A 14,705-nucleotide genomic window follows, 5' to 3' on the forward strand; every position below is an offset into this window, starting at 1 on the left:
AAAGTTGGGCAGCCTACTTACTTAGATATTTCATTGGAGCAGGGGGACCTCTTAAAGAAAGCCTCAACCTTAAGACACTTTTCCTATTTCATTTAAAAGTCATTAAAACCTACAGGATGTACTTCCAGTGCAAAGAAATGCTGTGATGAAGAAAATATGAGGAGGGTGTGACTAAGTTGAACCAGTGCATGGGAAAATGTATGAAGGGGAGGTTTGTTTTTGTTCTACAAGGAGCTTTACTCTGAACCCTAATATTGTAATAACCATTTTGCTTAATGGAAGTGGATATATGAGTGAATCCAAAGACTTGCAACTTTAGGAATAGAACCCAGTTTGACATAGATTATCTTTTCTTATAGTCTGAGCTGGAAGCCTAGCAAGTCACAGTAGATGTCTCAATTTGAGTCCATCTCTGTTTTCCCTTGGCTCTAGTGGTAGCCACAGTGGTGAGTTAAGATGCAAGAGACCGCAGAGTGTGGGATCCATTCAAGGGGCACCTTGGGTTTGCATCAGGCACAAACACCAAGAATCTGGCATCTAACACAACACAGCCACATGGAAAGAGTTTCTGGAACAACAATGATTATGGAGACCACCAACCTAAAGGGGAATGTGTAGTTTTGAATCTATTGGTAAGATGAGAGTAATCAATGTTAATCCCTTGGACAGAATAAACATTGTGAGAATAGTTAAGTATACTGGGATGAAGAATTTAAAAATAGACTGGAAAACTTGGAGTTTTACTTTGCAATTTGGTTGTAGAGGGACATTTTTTATATCTAAAACTGAGGAAGAAGCTACCATTTACAGATTCATATTCACTGATCATATGTAAAACCTTATATTGGGGGAATTTCAGAATTGTGAGCTTGAATAACTTCATAATAGTGCATCCTACAATATGAGGAGATGTATTTTCTGAGATTCTCAATAGCCAACAAATGGAAAAAAGTCAACTCAAAGAATCTAGTCAGAAAGGTATGAGTTCAGGGTGCATAATGGATAAAATATAGGTCTTGAGTCAGAGAGACCTGTGTTTCAATCTTGATTCTCTTTCTGGCTGTGTGATTTTGTTAAGTTATTTAAACTTTGAGATTCAGAAAATTTAAACAATTTTAATAATTTAATTTTTTTTTCTCTTAAAACAGTGACAATCTTATCTGCTTTGTAGTTGCCTGTGAGGATTAAATAAGATAATGCGTATTAAGGAATCTAAGAAAGAACAGGAAACCAATGTAAGGCAGCTATTGTAATAGAAATGCTGACAAATTAATTCTTCAACTTCTCATATTAGGAGGTTTTAAAATTATGCTATTAATGTGGCAGTGAGATGAGGCATCTGTGTTTTTTTTTTTATGATGATGATTTTTAATGGCCCTTCCTGTTTTTAAAAAAATGCCCAAGGAAAAAGAAGAACTGAAAACAGCCTCTTCCTGCAATACCATCTTTCTCCAAGTACCATTGCACAATTGTTGGCTGCAGTATTGCATTGGCCTAAAAAAACACTACTATGGACATGCAACTAGTTAAAGAAGTAACTTTAAGTAAACAAATTCCTTTCAAGACCTTCAGAAATCCACATGGGTAATATCATGATAAAATTTTTTAAATTTAAGTAACTTTTATTTTAATTTGTTTTTTGAAAATTATAAGTTTATACCTATAATATTCTCATTAAAGTAGGCTTCCAATTTAAAGCAGAAAAGATAATTGAGGCAACTATTGATAATGAACCTTGAAGGACGAGGACATTTATGGTTCTGAGAATAAAGATGGCCCTTGACTTGGCATCTATGAGCTTGTTCCCATCATGGAGAGTGTTTTTGTATACCAGGGATGGGGTTTTTTTGCTTATTATTTGAAGGGACAGGAAATTTAGTATTTGAATTACTGAATAGTGTATTCTTATGGAGCTCTAGTAGTATTTGTTTTAAAATGTCACTTAATTCAATTTAAAAAATATTTAAGTGTAATCTATCTTCTTATTAGAAAATTTGTAAAACATGGATAAAAAGAACAAAATTCCACCAGAGATAAACTATATTCTTTTTAAATTGCTTTTGTACCCATATTCACATATAAAGCAAAACACAATAATGTATTTGTAATTTACATTTTTTCAACCAAGAAATTTATTTTGACTTGCACATATAATTTTATTTTATTTTGAATACCCACACAAGTTTCCATTACATAAATAAACTGTAATTTAAATAATCTCCTATTATAAACCTTTTAGCTTTGTATTGATTTTTGCCAATTATAAATAACATTTCTACAAACATTTTTTTGTGACAAAAATCTTTGCACACATCTATAATTGTGTTTTGAATGAAACTGTGGGTCAAATATGATATGCAAAAATCTTAGAAATGTTTGCTGCCAATTACAAATTGCTATCCAAAAGGAACGTTACAAAATGCCATTCCATCCTCTAGTAACTCAGTGCCTGTTTTTCCAGCTTCTCAACACTGCTATCATTTTTTAAGACTATTTACTTAATTGATAAAACACATACAGCTTTTATTTTTCCTAATCGTGTGATTGATCATGTTTTCCTGTATTGTCTGTCACTTCCTGGTGAAGATGTTCCACGTGACTGTGCAAATGTTAAGGTTTAAGTATAGAAAATGAAGCTACGCTACTTCCTTGGATAAAAATCAAGGTAAGTCTTCCCTTTTACCAGCTCCTCTTTCTACAGAATCTCACACAATTCTTTAAGTGAGGTGTTCATATTTTTAAATTACAAGGAACCGAAAATTGATTTCACGTGGAAGTTCAAGTGGTAGATCAAATCCATGATTTATGCTGTTTAGAAAAGGGCTTGCTGAAATTCAAAATTCCATAAACATATATCACCTCACATTATTCTTGCACTTTTCATCTACAGATCAGGTGGTGCTAAAAAGAGTAAATATAAATATTATTATTCATCATTCAGAATCCTTGATGAATGAAAAGGTCCTTTTAAGTCCTAGTGCAACAACCTAGTCAGTTCATAGAGAAGGATTCAGACTTCATGAGGCAACCCAGTGAAATGAAAAGGTTTTCAAATTTAGACTTACATACCTGGTTTTGAATCTTGATTTTCCCACTCACAAATGTAAATAGAAGAATAAAGTATTTAATTATTTGGAGCTTTATTTTTGTCATCTCTCAAGCATATTAATGCTGGCAGATTCACTGGATGTTGTGAGGTCAGTTTCTCTTCTTTTCTTTAATGAGTTGCCCAGGGTCACTTTTGTTATTAATAGGATAGAGCTGACGAGAGCTTTAGCCTCTGAATGTTCATCATATGCTCTGTTTGCTCTATCCTGATTTCTCTTTCTTGTTAAGGAGTTTGAAGCATGCCATATTAAAGCACATCATTTTAGTTAAAAATGGACTGGGATGAAAAAAAAAAGGGTGACAAGTACTTATTTGGTCCACTCAATGTGCTATCAACCAGCCATAGTCACCAGGAACATACTGAGAGTTGAAGGAGTTCGAATTATTACTGGAATTAGTAAAAGGAGACTACACACCACATATGTGGTGGGTGTGTAGTGTGTTAGCAAGAGGGTGTCTGAAAGCATGGACGTAGTTGATTCAGAAGGAAAATTTAAAGAAGTGGTTTTGCTCTGGATTGGATGCTTTCAGGAACTCAGAATTGCTCTGGTTTAAACATCTATAAGATGGCAGAAGTAAAGCAACGCAGAAGGCAAAGTTGGAAGAAAAGCAAGTTCCTCAAATCAGCCAGGGTGCTCAGATGTGTGGTATTTTTGTGGTGGCACAATAACCATGTCTCTTTGTTCAACAAGATGCTTAATTGGGTTTGTCATCCTTCTTTCTTCATCATGTTCACCAATATTGGTGATATGGAAACCTGTTTCTGTTGAACCAGAGATCGCCAAGGACTATTTGTGAAAGCTGGGTTAACACTTTGTGTTAGTCAACTTTCTGTCTTTGTGACAAAATACCTGAGAAAATCAACTTAAAAGAGGAAAGGTTTGTTTGGCTCATGGTTTCAGAGGTTCCAGTCTATGTTTTCTTGGCTCTGTTGCTTCGAGCCTGTGTGAGCACATGGTGGAAGAGCTGCTCACCTCATGGAGGCCAGGAAGCAAAAAGAGAAAGGGCCAAAATCCCCTCCAAGGGCATTCACCAGCGACCTAACTTGCTTCCATTTAGCCCAACTTCCCAAAGGTTTCTCCCGCCCTGATAGGCACCATGGGCTGGTGACCAAGCCTTTAGCACATGGGTTTTGGGGGGACATTTCAGATCAAAAGTAAAACACTCTTCTAAACATCAGTGCCTGGGTATGAATATCTGGTCAATGTCTGGATGCCATGAGCTGCCTTTGCTTTTTTCTTTGCATTTCTTCTCTCTGGCCATCTCTCAGCCAGGAGTGACTCTGGAACAAAACTATGGCCAAAGAGATATAAACAGAAATTTTCTGGGAGCTTCCTCATAAAACTTACTTTCAGATATTGGCAATTCCCTTTCTATCGGCTTCATCCTGTCTTCTTGTTGGAAAGGGGATATAATTGTGGAAGCTGCAACAGACTTGTTGTAATTGTGAGAACAAGGTCAAGGAGATCTCAAACTCTTTGGCATCACTGATCTGCTGAATAAGCCATGCACTGCTAACTCTGGACTTCTCTTTATGGGAGAAAAATGCTCCTTAATTTTTTAAAGCCACTCTAGTCAGGCTTTCTGTTCATTACCTGTAGCTAAAAGCATTCCTAAAACGTTAGGTATTCATGTTCATTATTTGCTAAAGTGGGCACTCTTCTGACAGCTAAAACTTTCATGGCAGTTCAGGCCATCTTCTATTAGGGGAGAGAACTTGGAAATTTCCCTTCCCCGCTTTAAGAAATTAAGCTCATGTTAGGTGAATGAATTACTCTTCTTTCCGCTTCATAAATTTTGTCATTACTATTTCATTCAGATGCAGTTGCTTCTTAGGATTCTGAAATCTACACACAAACAAAAAAAGAAAACAAGTTTTAGAAACCTTCCAGATTAAGGTTTTGTGTGACTCAATCATTAGAAGAATAGATATATCTATACATAATTGCTGGATAATTGCAACTTCCTCATTGCAATGGTCTCTATTCCAATTGTGATTTGTTAAGCATGACAATATATTGGTTGCTTCTAATGATTATTGACTCAGAGGTGAAAAGAGTTCCTGTTCTCCTAGGGGGATAATTCCCTTGTTACTCAGTACCACTGTGGTTAGAAGGTTAGACTCCATAGTACAGAATCAATGCCCACGGGAAGCTGATAATGTGTTGGTAGGTAAGGATGAGGACAATAGATAATTACTATTAATATTCAGCATGCAGGAGGACAAAGCCACAGGGAAAGCAGGAGTCCAATGCATGCCAGATGCTGAAGGAAGTTCCTGACGAAAGATAAAAGGTTCAGAAAAACTTCATTTATTGACAGTTGGGATTTGTACATTAAAAATTATGTACCCGTGGTTAGAATAAATTTTACTGTATCAATCACTGATAATTATTGTATAAGCCTTTCTTTATAAGATTTTCTTCATCCTACTAGGTGTAAAATAATTGTTGTTCTAGAAATGCTTGAAACATATTAAAATTGGGCACTGTTGGATGGTTTAACCTCTATAAAATGGACAGGAATCATATAAAATATTCTTTACAGCCACGTAGGGTGGCCTCTGTAATCAGCTACTTAGGAGGCTGAGGCAGGGGCAACCCAAGTTTGATGGCATATCTTAGCAAGATCCTGTCTCAAAATTTTAAAAAAGCAATGGGAGTGTAATTCACAGAAAGAACACTTCAATCTTAATACTGCCAAAACCCCAACTAATCCTATGAATAGTAAATTATTTAGAAGACCACAATTCATAAGTAACAGATATATTATTGAATAAAATATATTACTGAACACTATAGTTAACATAAGATGTCCAGATTTAGGAATATTTAATTTATGGGAAAGATTCATGTCCACATAATTAAGTTGGCTATGAATCTTACATGGAACACTTGAATGCTAACATATGAAACAAACCAGCGCTCTTTTTCAAGAAAAATTTAAAGGAATTACAATAAAGTAGTTTTACAATGTAAATTTCTTGTCTTAAACTTGAAATGTTTATGAAAGGGCTGATTTTTCTTCAGTTGTTGTAGGCAAATTAAATAAACACATACAAATAAAGTGATTCATATAAACTCTGTCCACTGGTAGGTTGTTATAGGTCTAAGTTGAAGTTATGGGTCTGCGGTATCTTTACACATTTAGGAAATTGCAGAAATTTAGCTAATGAGGAACATGCAAAATCCTTGTTTGGTAGCAATATTCAATGTCATTATCACTTTCTCTGTTTTCCTCCTCATTTTGGTTTGCTCTTTGAAATAAACAGGGATCTGTGCTGGAAAGATATTGGAAATGAAGGTTAGAAACTTGTCCGTTTTCCTTTGGGGGTTTTGTGTTACTATCAATCTTCCTGCAGAATTAAGTTCTGTTGAAGTACACGTTTGATAAATTTTTTTGAGAAAATAAATGAATGAAATAAAAACTCTCAACCTTTATCTAAAAGGAAGGGTACCAGAAACTTCTTTGTGAACCTGTTAAAATAATGAGGGCAAGGAAAGGTCAAGTTGTAATTCAATAAAATAAATTCCAAATTGGATTTTTTTTTAATATTTTTTAGTTGTAGTTGGACACAATACCTTTACTTATTTATTTATTTATTTTATGTGGTGCTGGGGACAGAACCCAGGGCCTCGCATGTGCTAGGCATGCACTCTACCACTGAGCCACAACCCCAGCCCTTCAAGTTGGATGTTTTAAACTTCAAAATGAGAAATAGAAGAGGGAATCCAGAAGTTGCATGCCATACGGTGTTTGCCTGATCTAACTGCAGCCAGCCTATATAACATGCTCTCTTTGCAGTTTTGTCAGGAAAAAGAAAGAAAGAAAGAAACCTCTTAAGATTTCTAATATAATTAATTCATAAAAATTCTTCTGAGATTCCATAGGTATTCCATGGCTCTTTTTAGGATCACCCCAGCCACATTATGAAACTTTCTGTCCTCTCTACTCCTTGTCTACTTGGAAAATCCTTACTTTTCCCTTAGGATTTACCTCAAACATCAGTCCACAGAAATAAGTTCACTATTTCTTCCCTCTTTAGCAGAGAGGAAGACTATATTTTGCACCTTCTTTTTGGTTTGTTATGACCAGTGTAATTAATTTCTGGCCAAGGGAGTTATGTATGCCTTTCCAGACCTTGCCCATGAAATGCCTCTTACATAACCCTCTATGTTCTTTCTTTTCTCTCATATGCTGGTTGGATGCAAAGGGATTAACCAGTTTTCTGGGTGATTCTAACTGTGCAGCTAAGATTAAACCAAAGGTATAGAGTAGGGGTCAGTGGTGTGTGTGTGTGTGTGTGTGTGTGTGTGTGTGTGTGTGTTTCCTGCAGAGGGTAAGATAATAAATATTTCAGGTTTTGACTTTGAAAGTAATACAATCTCTGTTGGAGCTACTTAATTCTACCACATTGGGAGAGCAGCCATGGCAACATGTAAGCAAATGGCTGGGCTGGGTTCCAATAAGACTTTATTTAAGAAACAGACAGCAAGCTGGTATTTACCTTCAGGCCAAAGTCTGACGATCTCCTTTCTAGAACAGGTATTTTCCAACTTTTGTTCTCAGAACTCCTTTATCCTTTTAAAAAACTACTGAAGCTCACAAAAAGCTTTTATGTGTTTTATGTGTTATATTTAGCAAGAATTACAATAATAAAATTAAACTGAGAAATTTAAAAAAATTAATGAGTCAAAAATAATAATACATCCATTATATAATACATCCATCAATAACATTTTTTATTATAATTGCATTTGCAAAAAATGAAAAGAATGGCATCATTTTATGTTTTTTCAAAACCCTTTATTTTCTATCTGAATAAAAGACATCTAGAATCAAGACCCATACTCCTTTTGAAGGAACATATTTTTAGTCTTTTTAGATAACTGTAGGTATTCTATGATACTACATCCCAACTTAACAAGTGATAGTTTCTTTCTTTCTTTCTTTGCTGGGGATTGTGTATAGGACCTTGCCCACACTAAGCATATGCTCTTCTACTGAGTGATAATTTCTTAAAATTTCATTGCAATGTGAAATCCCAAACCATATCAATGAACTTTCACATTCTATTACATTAAAATCTATTGACATATTTTCATTTTAAATAAATTTTTTACCTATGTATGATTTTGTAATGTCTTACATTGGTTACTTGGAAAATACTGTTTTACTGAGTTATACCATTGTGCATTTCATTATATAAAATTTTTTTAAAATCACATTTGTTAATATTGCCATTGATCTCATGAAAAAAGTCTTTAAGTATTCAGAAGCTGTCAAGTTCATGGTGGTGTATACAAGTTTTCCAAATTCTAATTTTTACTTGAAAGCTTAGATTTTATCATTGGCAACAAATACTGTAAGGTTGTTTGCCTTCAAGTGACAGGCTCACTTCATTTATTTTCGAGAAAGCAACTGCCAAGTACTCAAGTCTGAATAACCATATTTTGTTTATCACTTGTTCTTTCAAGTAAAAATGGTGCTCTATGAAAAAGAGATGAATCAGTTTGCAACTCAAACAATCGTACATTGCTTTTCCTCAAGGCAACCATTGTACTTGGGTATGCATCTCAAGTGCTGTATGTGTTCTTTGCTTTTGGTCCAACAGAATACTTAAAAGATCTATACTCAAGTGTTGAGATTGGTAAAGTAAATCCCTTACTTTTTCATCAGAGTCATCTTAAGTTCAACTTGTTTTTAAAACTGAGAACATGGTGATGAAATGATCCAATAGACATTTTTAGTAATCAATACAATCCTACAATTTGGTGATATTATCTTGATTTGTTCTAAAAGACCAACAATTTCTCCTATCATTAAATTTGCACCATGAGTTCAAATGCAAAAATAAAATCCAGTAACATCTTAGTGTTATTCTGAAAATAACTTTGATCTCATGATTTCACTAAAGGGGTTTGGGATTTACTGGGTTTTGCAGATCACATTATGAGGACCATTAATTTAGAAGATGTATTCTATTTAATTTTTTAAATATTTATTTTTAGTTGTAGTTGGATGCAATACCTTTATTTTTTTTATTATTTATATGTGGTGCTAAGGATCGAACCCAGGGCCTTGCACATACTAGGTGAACGCTCTACGGCTGAGCCACAACCCCAGCCCCTAGAAGATATATTTAAAAGAATCAGAGTGTAAGTGTGTGACAGCTATTGTTGGCTGCTTTTGGTAAGGTGTTTCTAGGAAGAAATGATCTCAGAAAGAACTGACCATTTTCCAGGTTGAATATAAAACAACAAAGAGTCCAAAGACTTTTAGAGAAAAATGGTTGGAAATTCAACTGGTTCCAGATCCCATATGAAGACATGAAGGACCCAGTCAGAGTTTTTAGTTGAACAACATGACTTGGTTCTATGGTCAAGATCAGATAAAGGGAAGAAGAAAGGTGGAGAGGGGGAGAGAGGAAGAGAAATGCTAGAGACTATAACATGGAAGCAAATACAACATGAGCTGAACAAGTTTTTGCAGAACTTCATTGTGAAAAAATTCAAAATATCAAATTGAACATTTTTGACTCCTTGATGTACAAAATTATTTATTAGCTTTAAAATGTTTGGATTTACTTATTTCAACTCTGGCCAAGGGGATTAAATAAACAATAAGAAACCCTAAAGCAAAGAGGGCTAAGGAAGAAAGGGACAAAGGAATTATTCAGAGAGAATTAAAGTTTAATCAAGTGACCCTTTCTCCTCAAGGTAGTGGACTTCCGTAGTGATTTCAGAATTGAAGTGAACTAGTGAAGTTTGTCCTAGCAATCCCTTTGTTGAATGAGAATTTTAATTGTAGCTCTCCTGTCCCTGTTCCATCATTGTATATAGAGCAAGCCCATAATCAAACTTTACCCTCTGTCCTCTCATCTGCCTATCAGGTGAAAGTCAGGATCTGATGGGGCACTCCATGCACCTAAGAGATCAGGTGGCCATTAGATGGAAGAAACCTGGTTATCAGAGGAGAGTAGATTCTGTTCTACAGCCTGCAAGAGACTGTGACATGAGCAAGGAATAAATCTTTATTGTGCTATATCACTAATATTTTCCTTGCAACATTTGTTATAAACATCCTTTGTTATAACACACAGACTAATTTGGATAATTCAGAGGCTAGTTTCTTGCTCTACACGTGAGGAATGAACTAAGGCTGTGGAAGAAATAAACACTTATTTAGAAGTAGGAACAGTAAGCCATCATAGGCTGGTGGATGTGTTCTAGTTTTCCATCTTGGGTCAGGGTAGGTGTAAATTGTGGATGGCACTTAGAACAGTCCAGTTAAGTTGTCTAATAGGAGTAATATGCAGGCTGAAATCTTGGGTCAGAGGCCTGACAGGGAGGCATTATAGGACCATCAGTTTTTAGGTGATGGTTGAAGATATGGGGAGGGAGGAGTGGTAGGGGAAATTTTGTTGAAAAGACAATTTGCAAAGAGAAGAGTGAGAGGTCATTGACACCAGAGAGAGTAGTGCCTCAAAAAGACAGTGATAATGAACACCCAGGAAGATAAATGACAGGATAGGTCACAGAAACCAAAAAAAACAATTTAAAGAAATATGAAATGGTAGAGTCAAATATTGCAAAGAGTTCAAATACAAATAAATATTCAGTTTGATAATTGAGAGTATCGGTATTTAACAAGATAATTTCAATGGAACATTAACATGAAATTTAGATCATTGTGTGATATGTTTTTCCCATGACAGATGGAAAACCAGAAGCATTAAATCTTGACCATAGTCAACAGTTAATGTTGAAGTTTGGCTCTGAACTCTTGCCTATCCTGTATTGCAACCCATACTCTACATGCTTTGAAGCCGAATCAGAAAAGCTCAGTTTACTAAGATGCAGATTCAGATAGAATTTTATTATAATAATAATATAGGTAAAATAGGTGTATTGAAATTGGTATCAAGAAGGTAGAAGAGTGACCATTGTTCTGTTTTCTGAAAGAGGATTCTCTTTCCCCTCTCTCACTTTTCACTCTCCCTTCTTCTCTCTCTCCCTCTGTATTTGTCAGATGTCTGTCACTATAACAAATACCTGAGGTAATCAACTTATCAAGATGAAGGTTTTATTTTGCTCACTCTATTAGAGGTTTCAGTCTGATTGGCTAACTGCACTCTCTAGACCTGTGATGAGGCAACATATCATGGCAGAAGCATGTGGTCACTGACCTCCTGGCAGGAAAGCTAAAGAGTGAGCCAAAAGGAGGCCAAGGGTCCTATTGTCTCCTTCAAGGGTATACCCCCAACCCCCTGAAGACCTCCTGCTAGGCTCCCCCTCTTAAAGCGTCTTAAAGGGTCTAACCCTTTAACACATGGGTCTTGGGGAAACATTTAAGATCAAAACTATAGCACCCACCCTCTCGTGTTTTTAAAGCTGATTGTACTGATATCATAAACCAGGAGTTAAATTTTATAATATGAATGGGTATATTAGTGTCATATTTTTAAAAGTAAGGTTATTTTAGTTTTAGAACACAGGATGCATCAAACTTCTAAAATAACTTTTCTCAAGCTATAATCTTTAAGTTGGCTGATAGAACTTTTTCTCTTATAAAACTTAATTGGCAAGATCAAAGGCAAGAAGAGTTTAACAGTCACCTTTATATATACCAGATGCCTTGTTAGCAATTCAGTATTTTAAGTATCATGCCAAAAAGCCCAAAACGGAGCCAAATGTTTTAAGAGATTCATTCTATGATTCTTTTTTCTTAACAAACATAAAGGTTGATGTTACCTTAAATGCTGTCACAGAACATAATTTCAAAATGAGCTCTTTAGCAAATTAAATGACAGACATGTAGAAACCTGAAGAAACATTTACTCCTGTGAGTCAAGGTGTCTACAAATCTTGTGTAGGAAACAGCTTATTTTTCAGTTCATACAATGAAATGAAGAAAAGTAATTGGCATCATTTGAATCCATTATTCATTAAATTTTCATAATTTTTGTATAAAGGAATATTTCTTGTTATGTACTGAATTTCTAATCTGGAAGTTTGCTAATTTTTTTTTGTGTGTGTGTGTGTAGATGTGCTATTTTTAGTAATAGAGGACCTCCCAACTTGGGACTCAGCACTTTCATTTTAGGGAATGTATAAGAATCCATGCAGTCAGCATTATTAAACATAAATGTTGATACTGTCCTACTTAAACTGCAATTTTTGATGGCACAGTTCAATGTTATTTGTACCTTTTACATTTCTATAGCAACTATTTCTGTAGAAGTTACATATTTTGGTTGATTTTCTAGTTAAACAGGAAGGATGTGTTGTATTGAGAAATGACTTGTATGCAAAACAACTTTTCCAAAGCCCTATCCTACACACATGTATAGACACATGTTTGCATGTTCAGTTTTATAGACATTACTTACATTATCTTATAACATGGTAGCAGATCATTCATAACCTTCTATTAAAAATTGAGGGAACAATTTAAGAAGGGAAAAAAATGCCTAGCACCATCCTAAGAAATCCATGTTACAAAAGTTGCACATGTGGATTTTTTTGTATAAAATACATAGAAAAAAATGTAGTTGTCATATACCAATTATGTTACATAAGACGTAGAGTAATAGGGTATGTTTCTCATTTTAAGAGATACCGTTTTATAACGCACAATGTCACATAAGAGAAAGTTAAAGAAAATAGAATTATTGTTAAAACTGAGCTCCTTTTGTTTCTAAACCAAGTTTATTTCTTTAGCAATTTGAAAACATTTTGATTTTTCTCATCAAGACTTAAATTTATCCTAATAATTATTTCAGAAGATCCTAAAACTGAAATGAAATTGAGTATCTGAGAGGTATAGATTTCTAGTGAATCTTTTTTATAACCTCTTTTATGATAGAAGGGCATGTTACAACTTCTGAATCTCTTCTCAAATGTCAGCTGTGTCTAACACATCTTATAAAGACAATAACAAGGAAATTCACAGTTGATTTTTAAGTCTTGCAGTTTTGAAATTTTTTAACAATAAACATGTTACTTTTTAATGTTCAGGTAAAACCTTTCATTTTTTTAAATTACAATTGTTGCTGGTTTTTTTATGTAGTTTTTTTTTTTAGTTGTAGATGGACATAACACCTTTATTTTATTTATCTTTATGTGGTGCCAGGGATCAAACCCAGTGCCTCATACATGCTAGGCAAACACGCTACCACTGAGCCACAACCTTGGCCCCATTTGCTGTTTTTGATGACTGTAAACTCAGTAAAGTCAAATGAAACAAATATTTGGTATGTTCATAATACTGATTTCATTCATTCATTAAACAAGTATGAACTATTTACTATGTGACAAGGTAATATACCGGTGTCACTAGATGCATAACAAAGAGCTAGCCCTTCAATACTTTCTGAAGCTTTCAGGACTAATTTTTTATAGCTGTGAAGAAAGACATTTGGCATATATGCTGAGCAAAGAGGAAAAAAATCAAACAAAGCAAAACTGGATGCCAATGAATTACAAAAACCACTATTTAACTGGGTACAGACCAAAGGTTGTTAGAGCTACTGGCCACAGCTCTCTGAAAAGGACCCAGAAAGTCAAGCTGACCTCTTCATAGTGACAAGTTGAATACCAAGGTTCAGTGGTTCTTGATGCAAATTCAAATATTTGGATGTCTGTCCAATATTTTAGTTACAGCTTGTTCTATTAATGTTGTTTAGAAATGAGTGAAATGTGACATGCAATAGAACATTCAAGGTTCTATTTTTATTGTCTTTAATGAACGAAAATAGTCCAAATTTTGAGCACATTCCCTTAAGTTCATACAAGGTTAGAGTGGCACGATACTCATTATCCATGAATCATGGTTGATAACAAGAAGTCGGTACTGTGAATTCAGAACTGAAGAGACAGAAAACAAGATCAGTACAGGCTGTGACGCACTTTGTGAAAGGAAGAAACGGGTGATACAAATGACAGTCACAGCTGGAGCGGGAGTGGCAGGGGAGGCCAAGGAAGGTCTCACTAAGGAGTAAAATCTGAAGGACAAGAAGTCTTGGAAAGAACCAGGCAAGCGGCTACTAAATGAGTACAATAGAAAGTGTGCAGCTCTGAGGTGAAAAGAACTTGTTGATTAGAAAAAGGAAAGAGTAGCTTAAGCTCTCATAGGGAGGACCTTTCTGACTTACATTTTTGCATGTCTAGCAGACAGCGCCCTGCCACCCAGCCAGACAGCCGCACTCAAATCGCAGTGACTGATGTCCCCGGACCCCTCTCAACACTAGGTTTATTTTCTACTTACTCTATGCGTCCATTGCTGTGGTCTAGGTGCTCTGCTCTGTCCACCTCACTCTGGAACCCAGACTGACAGCAGTTTTTAGTGGCAGAAAAAAAAAAAGGCAAATTGCACACAGGTTCTTGAAACTTCCCCACACGTCACTTCCACTTGCATTCCATTGGCCAAAGCAGTGATTTATCTCAAGTCAGCAAGGAAGTAGACGACTCCAGTGTGCCTGGCAGGGGGGTAGAACTGAAAATATTGACCAACAGAAGTAATATCTCCTACAGAGGGTCCGTCATTAGGCAGCCTGCAATTGTATGCATGAGGGGTGTGCGTGTGTGTGTGTGTGT

General features: G+C 35.3%; 1 long non-coding RNA gene across 1 annotated transcript; it reads right to left on the reverse strand.

Moving 5' to 3' along the window:
- Positions 1-2,099: 2,099 nt before the first annotated feature.
- Positions 2,100-14,465, reverse strand: LOC143406244 (uncharacterized). The gene is made up of 2 exons (XR_013092182.2): positions 14,377-14,465; positions 2,100-4,955 (listed from the first exon to the last, which is right to left on the reverse strand). It is a non-coding gene; the product is annotated as an uncharacterized LOC143406244 (long non-coding RNA).
- Positions 14,466-14,705: the final 240 nt, after the last annotated feature.

This window comes from Callospermophilus lateralis, chromosome 8 (genome assembly GCF_048772815.1).
Source record: "Callospermophilus lateralis isolate mCalLat2 chromosome 8, mCalLat2.hap1, whole genome shotgun sequence".
Classification (NCBI taxonomy): domain Eukaryota; kingdom Metazoa; phylum Chordata; class Mammalia; order Rodentia; family Sciuridae; genus Callospermophilus; species Callospermophilus lateralis.